The 6,204-nt window shown below is 44.7% G+C and overlaps 1 pseudogene; it reads left to right on the top strand.

The window, feature by feature from the left end:
* Positions 1–2,181: 2,181 nt before the first annotated feature.
* LOC100975873 (ribonuclease H1-like) lies at positions 2,182–5,942 on the top strand (annotated as a pseudogene).
* The last annotated feature ends 262 nt before the right edge of the window (positions 5,943–6,204 follow it).

Here is a 6,204-nt window from a genome sequence, read left to right as displayed (position 1 = left end):
GTGATCCTCCCACCTCAGCCTCCTGAGTAGCTGGGACCACAGGCACATGCCATTACGCCTGGCTACTTTTTGTATTTTTGGTAGAGATGGGGTTTTACCATGTTGGCCAGGCTAGTCTTGAACTCCGGGGCTCAAGTGATCCACTTGCCTTGGCCCCCCAAAGTGCTGGGAGTATGGGCGTGAGCCACCATGCCTGGCCTTAGTTGGGATTTTAACTGGCAAAACTTTCTTCTTTCAAAGTCCAGTGCTCGACTGATTTTCTCCTTTCCTCCCTGTCTGGCAGGGATGGCAGTGGGGAAGTTGAGGTGCTGCAGAAGAGTGAGCCGAGGGTGCCTGTGTCTTAGATCACATGCCATAACCAGGAAATATTTTTAGAAATCCAGAAAAAAAAATCTCCTGGGCGAATGGTGTCGATTTTGTGCTGTTTGGGGAAAGTGGCTCATCAGAGTAAATGCCTCTCTCTCTGATGCCTTAAGTATCCTCCCTGCCTCAGATGAGCAGGTTATTAAGGTAATGTTACCCTTTATTGCTGAAAAGCAGTGTAAATAGACACCCAGACTACAGAGATTAGCTGCTTTCAAACTGCAGAAATGAGACACTTTCTCCTACAATTTCCGTTTTCACCAAATAGCATACCCTATTTACTTGGGGGAAATAGTCGCCTTCTTATAATGACCACACCCATTTGCTCAGATGGAAGAAGCTGGCAAAGTAAGTGCTGTTATTATCTGGGCAAATCTTTGAGAGTTTTCTTCCTCATCCTGTGTTGTTCTGCTGTGAGCTTACTGCCTTCCCTTCATTCAGTCACATGCAGAAGGTACTGCCCCTTCTGCTCCCCACAAGGGTCAAGGAACTCCCAGTCCTAGGATAGAGGGTGTCTCTTGACTGATGGGGATAGGGGTAGGGGTGAGAATCATTTCAGGACCATCTGATACTGACAGAGGAGACCCAGCCTGCTGCCCTTGGAGAGCTCTCAGCTGATGAAGGCACAGCCCTGACATGAGGAAATTTACACACACACATGCACGCATAGACACATACATATATACATTTACACATGTACATATGTGCACATATATACACATACATTTCCACCAAATATTATATATTAATATATTTTTTCTCGGAACACATAGGGAAAAGTAGCATTTGGTGAATAACACTGAGACTAAGAGACAGCATAATTAGTATTCATTGACCCAAACTATGGAGTTAGTTCTGGGGAAAAGAGATCTTAAAAGGAGGGGGTGTCCCTCCATGTAGAGTGAGTCAGTGTGACCTAGGTATACTCCGAGTGCTTAATATTAGCCTAGGAAAGAATAGCAGAGACTCCGCCTGCTGCTTCCCGACAGGGATTTCTTTATAACCAAAGCACAATAGCTTTACCCAGCCCACTGTAACAGGATAAACAAGTTTGATGTAACTTCCAAATCTATTTTCTATTGTAAGTTCGTTTATTGAATAAAATAGCAATTCAACATGTTTGCAAATCATGGTGCTGTTAGATGCCAACGCTGGCAGAGATTCATGTGTTTACTGTACAGCTCGCCCAGTTAGGCTCTGCTACTCAGCAGAGCAGCAATGTGGAATTCCAAACAGCTGCAAGTAGTAAGTGGAAAGCGATTTTTGCTAATCATCCAGGAGGTTATGTGGCATGGTGGAAACTGGTTCCAGACAACAACTTGCGTGTAGAGTCAGGACTTGGAAGCAGCTTCTGGATATTTGCTTTTTGGACTGATACAAAGTAAGAGCGAAGCGGTGACGTGATCTTGCACACTTGCATTTAGTATTCTCTAAATGTGAACCTGAATTTGTTTTACATTAGAAAACCCCTTTTCAACAGTTTTTGGGCCTGGTTCCCAGCATCTGAAGAAAATGCACAAAAGCAAAGATGTGGTCCACTTATGGGGGAAAATGGGAAAGCTACCTCCTCATGCTTCTCCAGGATGTGTGTGGTTTTTTAAAATCTATGTTGAATGTAGAATTAACTTACATCCATTCAGCCAGAGAAAAGTTGATCTTGGTTTCTCAGTAAAAGCACATTTTCAAGATATCGATGTGGAATCAGGGGCTTTGGTGGTGGTCTACCAAGAAGTATACCTAATCTGTGAGTATCCCTGCCCAAGTTGGCCACTCTAAAACTCAAGATTTCCTAGGTCTGCCATCACCTTTTGCCGTGCAATGATCCCCAGCCCTGTTCCTCCCTGTCCTGGCTAGAGCTTAGAATGGGCTTTGGAAGCCCAAGCTAGAGGTTGCATTTCTCTCCCATCAAGAATGGGAAATAAAGACCCTCTGCTGCTGCTTTTTATCTGCAGCTAGAGCACTAAGAACATGGCCTCAAAGCTGGCTGCCAGGTACACAAGTAGCCAGGATCTCTGCTAGGTCCCTTCTGTCCTGGTCTTTGGCATCCGAGGTAGACCTAGCCTGTGTTCCAGCCGCCTAGCTGGTTGCTGCCAGCTCAATTTCCCAGGACTTGGGCCTAATCCCGGTCTCACGCCTCACATGGAGCTGGCTGGTTCCCGTTAGCATTTCAGTCTACCCCTAATGGCGAGCATCGTTGCTGCCAAGAACTCATGAAACTGGATTCCCATTTGGCCCCTTCTGATCAGACTCTTCTGGACCACTTTGCCTGCTTGGAAACAGGCGGCAGTTATGCCACGTCCCTTGGACTTGTCTATGGCTGCTCAGGGAAGGGCTGTGTCTGGTCCATATGTTCTGATTCATGATATCCCCTCCCCCGAGCCTGTGGTGCAACTGGCTTCAATCTGGAATTCTAGGTAATGCTAAACCCTCTTTTGGAATAGCTCCTTATAGCTATGATCTGTGCTGAACGAAATAATCTTATCAAGTGCAGAGGCTTTCAGAGAATGTTATCTACCTTTCAAAGTAAAGTTCTCAAGAACATTCTAGAAGTTCACATGTTTTGTTTTTTTCTCCACAGCCTAGCTCAAGGAATAGGAGATTTGATAGATTTATGACAAGGCCTTTTTCAAATGCATTGATCTGGCTAGCTTTGGTCCTCAAAAGAATGTTCTGCCCTGGAGCAGGCCGGTCTTATCAGACACAGCTACACAAATGGGTTGGTTCTTGCAAATGGTCCAACTGACCATAGAGAAAAATAATTAGCCAAGTCTTTAGTTATGCCTCAGAGTGTACTTTTTTTTTTTTTTTTTTTAAGATAGGTTCTCACTCCTGTCGCCCAGGCTGGAGTGCAGTGGCACAATCTGGGCCCTCCCGGGCCCAGGTGATTCTCCTACCTCAGCCTCCACAGGTGCAGGCCACCATGCTCGGCTAATTTTTTGTAATCTTTTTAGTAGAGATGGGGTTTTGCTATGTTCCCCAGGCTGGTCTCGAACTCCTGGACTCAAGTGACCCACCCGCCTCCACCTGCTAAAGTGCTGGAATTACAGGCATGAGCCACCGTGTCCGGCCTCAGAGTGTACTTTTACTGAAGCTATTTTCAGTGGGCACTGTTGGGGTCACACTGGTGTGAGGTGAGAGTGAGCCATGTGCCAGCCTCTGTCCCTGGCCCACGGAGTCACCTTGATAGCTGTGCGCTGCCACAGGGATTGCTGCAGCCTCAGGATGGTCTATGCTGTGGGAAGGGCCTGCAGGACCGGGGTCTTTCTGACCTGGAATGAATGTAGAGCATAGGTGGACCTATTTCCTGCTGCCAGATTTAAGAAGTTTGCCACAGAAAATGAGGCCTGGGCCTTTGTCAGGAAATCTGCAAGCCCAGAAGGTTCAGAAGGGCAGAAAAATAAACATGTACAAGAATCACAAATGAAAGCCAGCAAGGGACTCTGTGAGCCACTGAATGGAGATGGAGATAAAAGTGCAGAGTCTTGTGCAAACCCTGTGAAGCAAATCACAGAGCCGGCGCCTCGAGTGAGCAGAGACATTTTCTTACATCGGAGGCTTTGTCGTCGTCTACACTGATGGCTGCTGCTCCAGTAATGGGTGGAGGAGAGCACTAGTGGGAACTGACGTTTACTGGGGGCCAGGCCATCCTTTAAATTAGGCATTAGACTTCCTGGGTGACAGACAAACCAAAGAGCAGAAAATCATGCAGCCTGCAACACCATTGAACAAGCAAAGGCTGAAAACATCAATAAATTGGTTCTGTACACAGATAGTATGTTTGCTATAAATGGTATAACTAACTGGGTTCAAGGTAGGAAGAAGAACAGGTGGAAGACAAGTACAGGGAAATAGGTGACGAACAAAAAGGACTTTGTGGCACTGGAGAAGCTCAGTCAAGGCATGGACATTCAGTGGATACTTGTTCCTGGTCATCCAGGGTTTATTGGCAATGAAGAAGCTGATAGATTAGCAAGAGGAGCTAAACATTCTGAAGACTAAGCAAAGTGACTTTATTACTTGGGAAAAGTTGAGCCAGTGGCAGTTTTGCTACTTTTGCTTACTGGTACGACAAACAGACTGCAGGCTGGACCATTGCAGTGGATGGGCAGATGTGGCTTTCACACTGAATCACGGTGGCACGGTGGCATTCTGTGATACATTTTGATAAAAAGTGGTTAAATATATAATAAATTGAACATCTCTGAGATTTAAGAATTATGTGAGATTTCAGCATTATGCTTACTAGGTTTGACACTTTTCTTGCTTATTTTATTGCAATCTGGTTTAAAATGCTACAGGTTTGATTTTTTTTTTTTTTTTTTTTGAGACGGAGTCTTGCTCTGTTGCCCAGGCTGGAATGCAGTGGCACAATCTCAGCTCACTGCAACCTCCGCCTACCTCGGCCTCTCAAGTAGCTGGGACTACAGCCATGCGCCACCACGCCTGACTAATTTTTGTATTTTTAGTAGAGATGGGGTTTCACCGTGTTGGCCAGACTGGTCTCAAACTCCTGACCTCAAGTGATCCACCCACCTCAGCCTCCCAAAGTGCTGGGATTATAGGTGTGAGTCACCGCGCCTGGCCCACAGCTTTGATTTTGATAAGAAATCAAAAAAACATTGGTTAAAAGATGCAGGTCAGAAGTCTAGAAATATTCTGAAAGCATACATTTATCTTCCAGTTCACAGACTTGAGTCTCCTGCTTTTACAGGTCACTTGTGCCTGTGGGCACATTAGAGACAGATGCAGCCCAGGGCCTGGGCGGGCTGCTCAGCAGAGAGGATGTGAGCTGGTCTCAGCCTCACGTGCCTGCCTGCTGGGCACTGACATAATAGGTGAGGCCTGCACACAGGCGACCCTGGCTGCTAGGCCACTCTCTAGGAACAGTTACAACTTGTAAAGACCAAGATGAATACATAAATCTTTCCAAAATTTCTTTGGCTCTTTTGTTGAAAACTGTGCACACTTAAAAAAAAGTTTGACATGATCATTTATTTAGTTTTAAACCTTTTTATCATAAAATAAAAACACACAGGAAGACAGACACAGACACAGACACAGACACAGACACACACCCACACACATGCTATTTTTGTTGGGACTTCTGCCTAGAAGAAAATCCTTATTGATCTGTATGTTATGAAGGCTAGTGGCATTCAAAACTGTTAGCCGCATTCAGACAATTTTTATTTATTAATGGAACCTTAATTTTTAAAAACATCCCTTATTATTATTATTTTCTTTTTCTTTTTCTTTTTTTTTTTTTTTTGAGACAGAGTCTTGCTCTGTTGCCCAGGCTGGAGTGCAGTGGCATAATTTTGGCTCACTGAAACCTCTGCCTCCCAGGTTCAAGTGATTCTCCTGCCTCAGCCTCCAGAGTAGCTGGGATTATAGACGTGCGCCACCACGTCCAGCTAATTTTTGTACTTTTAGTAGCGGGATTTCACCATGTTGGCCAGGCAAACTCCTGGCCTCATGTGATCCATCCGCCTCAGCCTCCCATAGTGCTGGGATTACAGGCGTGAGCCAAAGCGCCTGGCCAAAACCTCCCTTTTTAAAAAACCAATAATAATCTGTTAATCTAAATGCAAACAGAAACACAACTTATGAGTTGGCCATTTTTTTCTTGCTATGGAAAATTAGATAACAACTACTGAACAAGCTCACAGATAGTAACTTGGAAATATACTTAAAACAGAGGTACATATGATCGTTTACTACTATTTTTCTTATTTCCAATAGATAGAATCACTATAAATGTCCCACATTAAGATTTGTGTTCGTTCATTTCTGGTGTGTCCAAAAGGAATAAAACAGTATTCCCAAACATTTAATATTTTA

Source organism: Pan paniscus, chromosome 1 (assembly GCF_029289425.2).
Source record: "Pan paniscus chromosome 1, NHGRI_mPanPan1-v2.0_pri, whole genome shotgun sequence".
Taxonomy (NCBI): Eukaryota; Metazoa; Chordata; class Mammalia; order Primates; family Hominidae; genus Pan; species Pan paniscus.
Note: the sequence above shows the minus strand (reverse complement) of the source record. Positions and strands in the feature narration are given on the sequence as shown.